This window comes from Meleagris gallopavo, chromosome 15 (assembly GCF_000146605.3).
Source record: "Meleagris gallopavo isolate NT-WF06-2002-E0010 breed Aviagen turkey brand Nicholas breeding stock chromosome 15, Turkey_5.1, whole genome shotgun sequence".
Classification (NCBI taxonomy): Eukaryota; Metazoa; Chordata; class Aves; order Galliformes; family Phasianidae; genus Meleagris; species Meleagris gallopavo.
The window spans coordinates 539,635-550,872 of NC_015025.2; positions in this window are offsets into that span (position 1 = coordinate 539,635).

Below are 11,238 nucleotides of genomic sequence, written 5' to 3' on the forward strand. Positions count from 1 at the left end.
TTTTCTTCTGCCAAATCTCCTCCTCTTCCTTGATTCCTCTCCTGAGCCCCCGTTGTTCTTCTTCCCAACCAGCCCATCAAACACAAGGCAGACCTATGTTCTGTGAAAGCTTCATAGAAGTCTTCTGAGAGAGTTCTCGGTGGGGCTTCCCTTAATGGCTGCCTCCAGCAGCATATCATATAGAACTGATAGCCTGAAAAAAGCTTTTTCAGATTTTTAAGATTTTTAAAGATCCATTACACTGATGCTGTAAATCTGAACCTCTTATGGCAAAAACTGTCACTGTAACTGAATCAAGAGGTTGCAGGCTGGTCTGGTGTGGTGTGATGTGGCTGCTCAGCTCCAGCAGTGTTCCCAGGCAGGTCTCAGGAGGGCTGCTGTGTGCTATTTTGCCACCTGAGTGCACATTCTGCTCCCCTACCTGAGTTTTCTTAAGCTACTCTAAATCATATGCTAGGATTCACTTATTTACACTGAGAACTAGGAAACCTGTTCTGCTTAATGTTCATGCTTAAAGGTATTGTACTGTGTGGGCTGTGTGGGTAGGCTCTTCTGCTGTGCTGATGTGGAGAAGCAGTCAATTATCCAGCTTCAGTGGATCCACAGGCAGAAATAATAACTGTCGAGGCACTTTGAATCTGGATGTTTTCCTTCTGGTATTCATATGTAGGCTATCACATATACATGCTGTCAGAATCAGATGGTAAAGCAGCATTTCTGTGGTGGCAGTCTCCAATGGAACACCTGTGTCACTCAAGGGCTCATGGTTGGCTTGGCTTTTGGATGGGACCTACACAACTTGATTTCTAGCTGTAGAGGTGCTTTTGGACTTCTGGAGCAGCCGTCCTATCCTATTTCCCCACCAGTATTTTAATTGCAGCATTAATTCAGTGTCAGCCAGTGCATGGGAACGGGCGATGACCAGCAGGTGTTTCTAGTTAGAGGTGTGGTGTAGTACTATTATTGATGATGTGCTTTAAAAAGAAGCATAATAGGGCAAAGTACGAATGACATCCTTTGTTCATAGCTGTGAAGGCACTGTTTGATGTTAGCCATTTGCTCAGCTCTCATCTTTTTACTTGTTTTCCCCATTGATCCATAATGCTGTGTTGGGTGTAGGAGCCAGGCTCTGGCAGCAGCCCACCTTCCTGCTGGCAAACAGAGCTCAGCACTGCATTTCACCTATTGCATACACAGGGAAATAGGATTTCTGCAAGTTGATGAGCAGCAGTGGTGCTTGGGACTATAAGAGCAGCAGGCTCAGTGATGTAGCCTGCCTCCTAATGTTTGGCCAGCTGCAAGAGCATACAGGCCAAATTGTGCGTTCTTCCTCTTTGCTTGTCTCAGTGCTGAGAGGAAGGAGCTGCAGTTTCTCCAGCTCACCCTCCAGATGCCTTTCGGTTCCGTCATCCCCAGAATAAGTTTCCTTAGAAGGCAATGTGAGCAGCTCCTCAGGCTTTCTCTCTGCATCCATCATAGAATGGCCTGGGTTGAAAAGGCCCACAGTGTTCATCTGGTTCCAACCCCCTGCTACGTGCAGGTTGCCAACCAGCAGCCCGGGCTGCCCAGAGCCACATCCAGCCTGGCCTTGAATGCCTCCAGGGATGGGGCATCCACAACCTCCTTGGGCAACTTGTTCCAGTGCCTCACCACCCTCTGGGTGGAAAAACTTCCTCCTAATTTCTAACCTAAACCTCCCCTGTCTCAGTTTAAAACCATTCCTCCTTGTCCTATCACCATCCACCGTTGTAAACAGCCATTCCCCTTCCACGTTATATGCTCCCTTCAAGAACTGGAAGGCTGCAATCAGGTCTCCTTGTAGCCTTCTGTTCTCCAAGCTAAACAAGCCCGGTTCCCTCAACCTTTGCTCATAGGAGAGCTGCTTCAGCCCTCTGATCATCTTGGTGCCCTCCTTTGGACCCGCTCCCAGAGCTCCACGTCCTTCCTGCACTGGGGGCCCCAGGCCTGGACGCAGCGCTGCAGATGGGGCCTCAAAGAGCCAAGTAGAGGGGGACAATCAGCTCCCTCTCCCTGCTGGCCACCCCTTTTTTCATGCAGCCCAGAACAGAGTCTGCCTTCCGGGCTGCAAGCGCACACTGCTGGCTCATGTCCAGCTTTTCGTCTACCACGACCCCCAAGTCCTTCTCTGCAGGGCTGCTCTTAAGGAGATCTTCCCCCAGTTTGTATAAATACCTGGGATTGCCCAAACCCAATTGCAGCACCCTGCACTTGGCCTTATTGAACCTCATTAGGTTTTCATGGGCCCACTTCTCCAGCCTGTCCAGGTCCCTCTGGATGGCTTCCCTTCCCTCCAATGGATCGACTGCGCCGCTCAGCTTGGTGACATCTGCAAACTTGCTGAGGGGGCACTCGATGCCATTGTCTGTCATTGATGAAGATGTTGAAGAGCACCAGTCCCAAGACCGACCCCTGAGGGGCACCGCTTGTGACACCTGCAGATGTACAAAGGCTTTGCAGAAGTCCAGGTAGATGACATCCACCACCCTTCCCCCGTCCACCGAAGCCGTCACTCCATCACAGAGGGGCACCAGATTGGTCAGGCACGATCTGCCCTTGGTGAAGCCATGCTGGCTGTCTCCAATCACCTCTTTGTCTCAACATAGCTTCTAGGAAGATCTGCTCCATGATTTTCCCAGGCACAGAAGTGAGGCTCACCAGCCTGCAGTTCCCTGGGTCTTCCTTTCTCCCTTTCTTAAAAATGGGATAACGTTTCCCTTTTTCCAGTCACCGGGGACTTCACCAGACAGCCATGATTTTTCAAATAGATAGAGAGCAGCTCGGCAACCACACCAGCCATCTCTTTCAGAACCCTGGGATGGATATCATCCAGCCCCATGGACTTAAGCATGTTCAATTTCACGAGGAGGGCTCTGACTTGTTCCACTGTCACAGTGGGACAGAAACCACTTCCCACACCCTCACTTAAAGGCTCACGGTCTTGGCAGACACGGGAAGCCTGACCACTTGTGAAGACTAAGGCAAAGCACTCACTGAGCACCTCAGCTTTTTCTATGTCTGACGAAGCCAGCTCCCCATTACCTTTCATCCGAGGGGGAACACTCTCCTTGGCCTGTCTTCTCCTGCCCATGTACCTGCAGAGCCCCTTCTGGTTATCTTTCACATCCCTCATCAAGTTCAGCTCCATCTGTGCCTTGGCTTTCCTAATCCTATCTCTACGCGCATGGACAACAGCCCTGTATTCCTCCCAGGGCTTCCACTTTTCTATACATTCTCTTTTCTCTCAGTTTAAGCTGCGGGTCCTTGCACAGCCACCACGGTCGCCTGCCTCCCCTGCTCGACTTCTTCTGCTGGGGGATGAAGAGCCGTGCGCTCTCAGAAGGGTGTCCTTAAAAAGCTGCCAGCTCTGCTCTGTGCCCATGCCCTTAAGAACAGTTTCCCAGGGGATCCCACTCAGCAGTTCCTTGAGCAGCCAGAAGTTTGCTCTCCTAAAGCACAGGGTCCTAACTCTGCTTTCTGGCAGGCCCGCATTCCTCAAGATCACAGGCCCCACCAAGGCACGGTCACTGCAGCCCAGGCCGCCTCCAGTCTTAACCTCTCTGATGCTCTGCATTAGTGAACACCAGGCCTAGTGAGGCTTCACCTCGGGTTGGTCCATTGACTACCTGGACCAGGAAGTTGTCCTCAACAGCCTCTCCAGGAATCTCCTGGATTGTCTGCCATCCGCCACACTGCTATCCCAGCAGCTATCGGGTGGCTGAAATCCCCCATCAGGAAAAGAGCCCGCGAGCACCACACCTCCCGCAGCTGAAGCAAGAAGGTCTCATCAACAGGCTCCTCCTGACCAGGTGGCCTGTAGCAGACCCCAGCCACCACATGCCCTCTGTGGACTGATCCTTGATTTTTACCCACAAGCTCTTGACCTGATCCTGGCTGTTCCTCAGACACAGCCCTTCACAATTCATCTGCTTCCTAACATAGAGGGAAACTCCGTCACCCCTCCTACCATCCCTTCTGTCCCATCCAAGCAGGCTGCTGTGGTTCTCAGTTTAACTGTTGCTGTGCCTTCCAGCCCTGTCTCCAGACAGATGGTATCCTGGCAAAAAATGGTCAGTTGCGATCTGTTGGCAGGTGTTCTGGTCTCTGCTTCTCTTAGAGCAGTGTGCTTTGAAAGTCAATGTCGTCTCTCCCCCAGCCCTGCTGTGTGATGCCTCTTCCAAGTGCCCATAACACCCCTGGCACAAGCTGCTTGCTGGCATGCAGTGCTGTCCTGGGGCTGATGGCTGAGCTGCTCCAACCTGAACCGCAGCTCCAGGCCAGAACTTGGTTAAATGGGGATGGTTTTCAATGACAGTGGTAGCCCAAGCAGGAACGTGCTGTTCTTACCTCTGCAATTGGTGTGCTGGAAAATTCATCCTGGCTTTGACTACATTAGGATTTCTCAATGAAAATAAACGTTAGAAGGAGTTCTCAACTTATGTAGGTGTGGGAGATGTCTCTGTGTCAGTATTTATTGGAATCTGGCAGAAAACTACAGGGTCTGAAGCCCAGATTTGTTGTACCTTTGAACTGGGGGTGGTAGGTTTTTTTTTTTGTTTTTTTGTTTGTTTGTTTGCTTTTAATATTTATTTTATTTTTATCTGAACTTCCTGAGTGCATTCTGTGTGACAAGTCTGTGGTGCTTTGGGGAGCTGGTTGGTGCCTGCTGGCCTCCTGCAGAGCCTGGATACCTGCTGCCAAAACAGTACTCTGCTCCTGGGTGGTACCTGTAGCCCTGCTTGTCAGAGCTGTGGAACCCTTCCTGGTGCAGTGTGGTTCCAGTGGGTTCTCGCTTGGTGTGCTGTGTAGTCATTGTCCTGCAGTGTGTGGCCTGTGCAGCTCCCTGACAGCTCAACCAGCAGCTCTCAGGGTGACTGCAAGGAGTTTTTAGGTTTGCAGGAAGGAGGAGAGACTTTCCTGTTCTGGTGGATGTGGTCACCTGGTGGGGCGAGCTTGCAGTGATGTGGGGATGTGTCACTGTGCTCAGTAGCTCACGCAGTACTTGACATGTGCTCAAGGAGCAGAGCTGCTTGGGCTCAGAGCTGGGGTCTGGGAAACTTTCTTGAGCATTCTGCAACTTTGGAAGCTTTTTGGCTTGAAAATTATATTTCCATCTGACTCTGACAGATGTTGAGTCTGCTAGGGCATTGCTTGATATCGGAATATGATGAAGGTAAAGAGAGCACATATACAGTGAAAGCCTGTGGTCAGGATGGAGCTGGGGGATCAGGGAATGTGATGTGACAGGCATGGAGCTGTTGAGCACGTGTCCACAGAAAAGGAGCACAGAAAGGAGGAGAATGCCGAAAGGTGCTCTGTGCCCAAGGAGCTGCTGGACATCATGTATGTGCCCCAGCTCTGCCCAGGAGGCCTCGTAGGCATGGGAGGAGGTGTGGGGTGGAATAGAGCCCTGGTTGAGCCACGTGCCAGTTCTGACTGGAGGCCTAGGACCCATTTCCCAGGGTGCAGCCCCTTCTTCTGTGCTTGGTGCCAGCATGGGATTTTCTGCAGGATATGCTGCAGCCTGGGAGCTCTGGTTGGGTCTTCCTTACTATGGAGCGCGCATCCTAAGGGGTGGCCCAGGAACATGGGATTTCTGGTCACTGCCCCCTCTGCATCCCTGGCTGCTGGTAGTGCCCCTGTGCTAACCTCCTCTGTTCTGTCTCCGTCTGGAATGGAAGGACTTTGAGAAGACTTCAGTACCAATGTGCTGAAGGCTTATGCGGACGCACAGACAGTAATGATGAGCTGCAGCCAGTGATTAGCCATCAGAAATCAGTTAAAATAGTGTTGCTTTTCACTGACTGTCTGAACAAGCAAAAATAAAGCTCTTGGTGCAGAAGCAGCTTGTGACAAAGCTGCTTTAATCACAAATCTTATTGGTCCATTTTCTACCGAATGTTTTCTTTTCCCAGAGGAGAAAACAGTGGCACTAATGAATGCTTCTGCTCCGAGCAGCTGTTGCTATGGCAAGCAGCTGTGCAGATAGTGTTGGAGATTTGCAATCTGCAGCAGCAGTGGTCAGTAACTGCTGGTTGACACTTCCTCTTGGAGCGCTCCCGGCGTCGCCTGGTGCGTGCAGCAGCTCAGGGCTGAGCGGTCTGCATTGCAGCCGTGGCTGGAGCTGAAGAAGCAGCACCTCAGTTCTCCCTGGCAGCCGTGCTCATGGTTGCCTGAAATGGGGTTTGCTGAGTGCCCGGGTGCTGTGCCGGAAATACCTCAACAAGGGCTGGGGCCTCAGGGGCATGCGGCAGCGTCTGTAAGGGCTCGTGGTCCTCCCGGCTCTCCAAGGGGCTCTACGTGCTGGTGAGTTGGCACCTTAGCAGAGCGGCAGTGTCTGCGGCAGCAAGGTCTGGGTGTGTTAGCACAGCTTGTGTCACCACACCTCAGTACATGTAGGTTCCCTGAAGCGCTGGGGTAAGGAGCACCAGAGCTTAAGGTCACGGTTTTGGTTTATGCCAAACTGGGTGAAAAGCACTGCTGGCACCTTTCCGTTCTGGAGCTAATGATTAACGTATCAATGAGGTATGAGCAGAAAGAAAGTGTGTGTGCTTAAGATAAAGGAGACTGTACATGAAATAACAAGGTATTGTAGTATTTGTTCTAAAAACAGAGTGGGAGGTATTTGCATTGGGCTACGCAGACTGGTACTGCATGATTACAGGGAGCGCTGCCACTTCGGGCAAGCATGATTCATCGTGATCTGCAGTCGCTGATTAGAAGATAGGAGGTTCTGCTCAGTTCTTACTTGGTCCCATCCCATTCTACAGAGAGCAGTAGAAATGGAAAAATTTGAGCCTTTGAAAATCAGACAACCCCCTAGAAAAGAACGGAAAAAAACAACTTCAGTGCCTCTGAAAACAGTCACTTCTGTCTGTGCTGTCAGTTGGACCTCCATGAGTCCCAGAGCACTCATGGGCTTATAAGTGGACTTTGGTGCTGTGTGGGAGATCCTTGGGTGTCTGACCTTGGGCAATTATTATTGGGCATGAAGGGGCTCATGAAGTCCCATAAGGTGTGCCACAGCCAGCTGGCTGAAGCTGGGAGGCATTCCACTTTCTGACATAAAGCATATAGAAACAGCTGGTCCCTAGCTGACATTTTTGGGGTTCGGTTTTTGTCAGCAGTTCTTGCAGCAGCAGACCTGCTCCCTGCTAAGAGGCAGAGTAATAGGAGTGCTGGGAAGCCACTGGCTGATGTCATCCGGGAGGGCATCAATTGGCTTGTGTCACTAACGTCCTGGTTTGGGTATGGGTTTGTTACACTGCCTTGTGAGTACCCTGCTTATAGATGATCTTATGCATTGAAAGTAGCACCAATGCACAGTCCTGGAGGAGCGAGGCTATAAGGCATGCTTCTGCCTTTCTTTCTTTCTTTCACTGTGTCTTAGTGCTTTGAAGCTGATGTTCAGCTGCTCAGTGCCCAAAATCATTGAACTGGTATTTCTAGCTCAGTGAGAGACTTTGCTGGGAATGGTTTATCTACTCTTCTGTTGAACTGTTTTTTGCTCCATGCATGTTGACAGCTGCAAGTGAATAATGAGCCAGCCTTTACCCAAAGAGTGAGCCCTGCTCCCAGCTGGTTGCTGAGAAAAAGCTCCTTAACATCAGTGCATACAGCATGGTTGAAGTCTCTCCAGCTGCCCACCTGCTGCCAGCTTTATGCCCACCACTCCAGCAGCTGCCAGAGCTGACTTGCAGGGATGGGAGCAGAGAGGTACTGACCTACTTGTGCTGAGCAACAGCATCCATCTAGGGTTGCCAACACATCCTCCTGCCCTGTGTGCAGTGCAGATCTGGTTGTCTCGGTGCAGCATGGCCCTCTGCTCTGGGTACGTCACCCATCCTGCTCTGAAGCAGGAGAGCTTGAGCTGCACTGTGCAGCATGCCAGCCTCCAGCACTGCCTCTGCTCGCAGCAGTAGGAGCTGCTTCAGGAGCTTCACAAGCAGCCTGGGAGACGTGGCTGCAGGTTCCAAGAGACGGCAGGAGCTGAGGACTGTCCTTTTCCATGGGGTTTTCCTTTCTGGCAAGGAGCTCTTGCCCTTCCTATGTGCCCTTCAGCAGGCAGCGTGTGCTGCTCAAAAATGGCATGTCATCTTTTTGTACTGGGTTGCTTGATAAGTGTTTTGTCTTTGCTCACTGTAATGGAACCCTTCTCAGAGGAAACAAAGGCACCAAAAGTTCAGACCTTGTGAATCTGCCACGGGGAAAAAAAAGAAAAAGCTTGAAGGCTTTTCCCAGCGTGAAACTCAGCTCCTTCCTTCAGTCCCTCCAAGCTGAACTTGTTCAGCTGCTCTCCTTACTGAATGGCTTGGTCCTGCGGCAGTGTCAATACAAAGGCACTGTGTGGAGCAGGGTTCACCACCATCACAGCTCTTAGGCCAGGCCTTTAGAGGGGATGTGCATGTGGTCCACCCTTTTAAAGGAGTGGAAGAGGGTTCCTGGAGAAGGCCCGGGGTGCTGGGCTCAGGTGTCCTTGCCCTGGTTCTGCTCTGTGCTGCAGTGGAGGGGGCTGCCTACCCCTGGCAGCACAGCCCCAGCCCCACGTGCAGCCTCCCCTCGCTGGGCCCACGGCTGCACGCTGCCTGGGCACCTCACCCTGAGGGACAGAGGTGTGTGCGTGAGCTCCGCAGGGGTGGGCAGGATCACAGGCAGGCACTGTTCCTGGAGGAGCACGGCACTTGGCACATCATGCCAGCACAGCACATGGCTGCCTCAAGAAGAAATGTGCTTTCACCCTGCCATTGCTGGGCCAAGAGCACCTTTTGGTGGAACTGGATGCTCATATGTAGCTGTAAAGTCATGGAAAGAGGAGCAGAATGGACCGTAGTGCTTTGGCTGAGATGTGTGGGGGCTCTGCTGGAGCTTGGCTGTGCTGTGTCTGCATGGCAGGAGATGCTTCCTCTGTTATTGCATCTGGTGAGAGGGGGGATGCCTGAGGCTGGGGCCTGAGGCTGTACCCTGAGGGTAAATATCTGGGATTTTTTCCTGGGTTCTGCTGCTCTGTGCCCCACCTGTGAAGTACAGTGGTAGCAAGATGGAGTATCACCAGGCTGACAAGGCGCACCTTTTCCTGCCCAGACCTCTGCTTGTCAGCTCCATGTGTTCAGCCACCTGGAGTGCTGGCTGCCTGTATGTTTCATGCAGAACATAACAAACAGACTCAAGAAGTTATGTGCCTGCCTTCAAATTGTGCTGTGGTTTCAGGCGTGATCTCCAAGCTCAGTGAAGAGGAACCGAAAGGAAACAACCTGACTTAATGTTTCCAGTAAAGACAAATGCAAGTGCCCTATAACTATGCAAATTGGTGTCCTCTGGTCCTTGTCAACTTGTACTAAAATCGTATTTTAAATTTCTTTTCTTTTTTTTTAATTTCTGCTTGTGTATGAAAGTGACCCAGTGACAAGGAACCCACCTGCATTTTTTTGAAGTCTTCTTACTCCATTCCTAGGGCTTTTGCCTCCTTGTATGAGTGGAGGTGGCAAAGTTCTGTGATGGATTCACTGCAGGGCACAGCTGAGTGCAGCAGTGAGGCTGGTGGCACCTCTGAGAAAATGCACTTAAGGCAGCTCCTGCTGCTCTCAGCACTGTTTGCTGGGAGCACTGACACAGCCACCTGCTCCATCCCCCTTCATAACAACCGATACGGAAACGAACAGGACCAGAGCACTTCAAGTGCATGCAGGATGGGGATTGAGCAAGCCACGTTCAGAGTGCAGTTGCAGGGCTACAGTCTTGTTGACATGCAGTGATTTAACACTGATGGGCAGCTAAGGACCACCATACCACTCTGACTCCCCCTCTTCAGAAGGTGGAAAATATAATGGAAAAAAGGCTCATAGGTTAAGATAAGGACAGGGAGTTCACTGACCAGTTATTGCCATAGGAAAAGCAGACTCAGCATAAGGGAGATTAATGTAATTATTGCCTATTGATAACAGACTAGAGCAGTGTGAACTAAAAGCAAACTAAAACACCTTACTCCCATCCACAATCTTCTACCTCTTCTTCTGAGTAGTGCAGAAGAATCAGGAGGGGGGTTGTGGGCAGCCCAGAACACTTAAGTCTCTACCAATTTCTCTGCCCCTGCTGCACATGGACATCTGCTCTGCACGGTGCCTGTGGGCTGCAGGGGACAGCCTGCTCTGCCGTGGCCACCTCTGCTCTGTGCCCTGCAGCACATCCTGCCCTCCTCCTGCCCTGACCTGTGTGTCTGCAGGGCTGTTTCCCCCACATTTCCCATTCCCTCTTCCTCAAATACCACTGCTCAGAAGTCTTTTTCCCTTCCTTAAGTCTGCCTTCCCCAGTCTCACTCATGCTGCAGCTCTGGCAGTGTCTGGTCCCTCTGGGAGCAGCAAGAGCTCTGCTCTGACGTGTGGCAGTGCTGGGCTCTGCAGCCCCCCACTACCAAACATTGCCATGGTGCTCACGGGGACGTGGTGGGGTGGCTGCTGTGGCTGAGGCTGGTGCGTTGCCATGGAAGGACGGGGACTCTTTAGGAAGGACAGGCTGCAAAAGTGGAAGTTTCCCTTTATGTGAGAGAACAGGTGAAGTGCATGGAGGTCTGCCTGGACATGGGATGAACAGCCAGACAAGAGTTTATGGGTTAGGACTAAAGGGAAAATAGAGATAGGTGACATTATAGCGGGTGTCTACTATGAGTCACCTGACTGCGTAAAACAAGCTGATGAGGCCCTCTATTGACAGATAGGAGCAGCCTCATGTTCACCAGCTCTGCTCCTTGTGGGGACTTCAACCACTCCAATACCTGCTGGAAGAAGCAAGCAATCCGGTTCCTGAAATGCACTAATGATAAGGTCCTTCTCCAGATGACAGGAGCCGATGGGGAGAGATGATCTGATGGATGGCAGCTGCCATGTTCCTAACATGTTCCTAACATGTTTTGTTAGGAACATAAAGGTCAAATGCAGCCTTGGTTACAGTGACTGTGAGATGATGGAGTTCATGTTCCTTAGATCAGGGAGAGTGGTGCACAGTAAACTCACAACCCTGGGTGTCTGGGTAGCAGACTTGGGCCTCTTTGAGGATCTGCTTAGAAGAGTCTGCTTGGATAAGGCCATAGAAGGAAGAGGGACCCAAGAAAGCTGGTTCATGTTTGAGGGTCACCTTCTCCAAGCTCAAAAGTGATCCATCCCTAAGAATAGGAAGAAGTGCCAGGAAGGCTACACAGATGAACAAAGAGTCATAGAAGAAAGAACG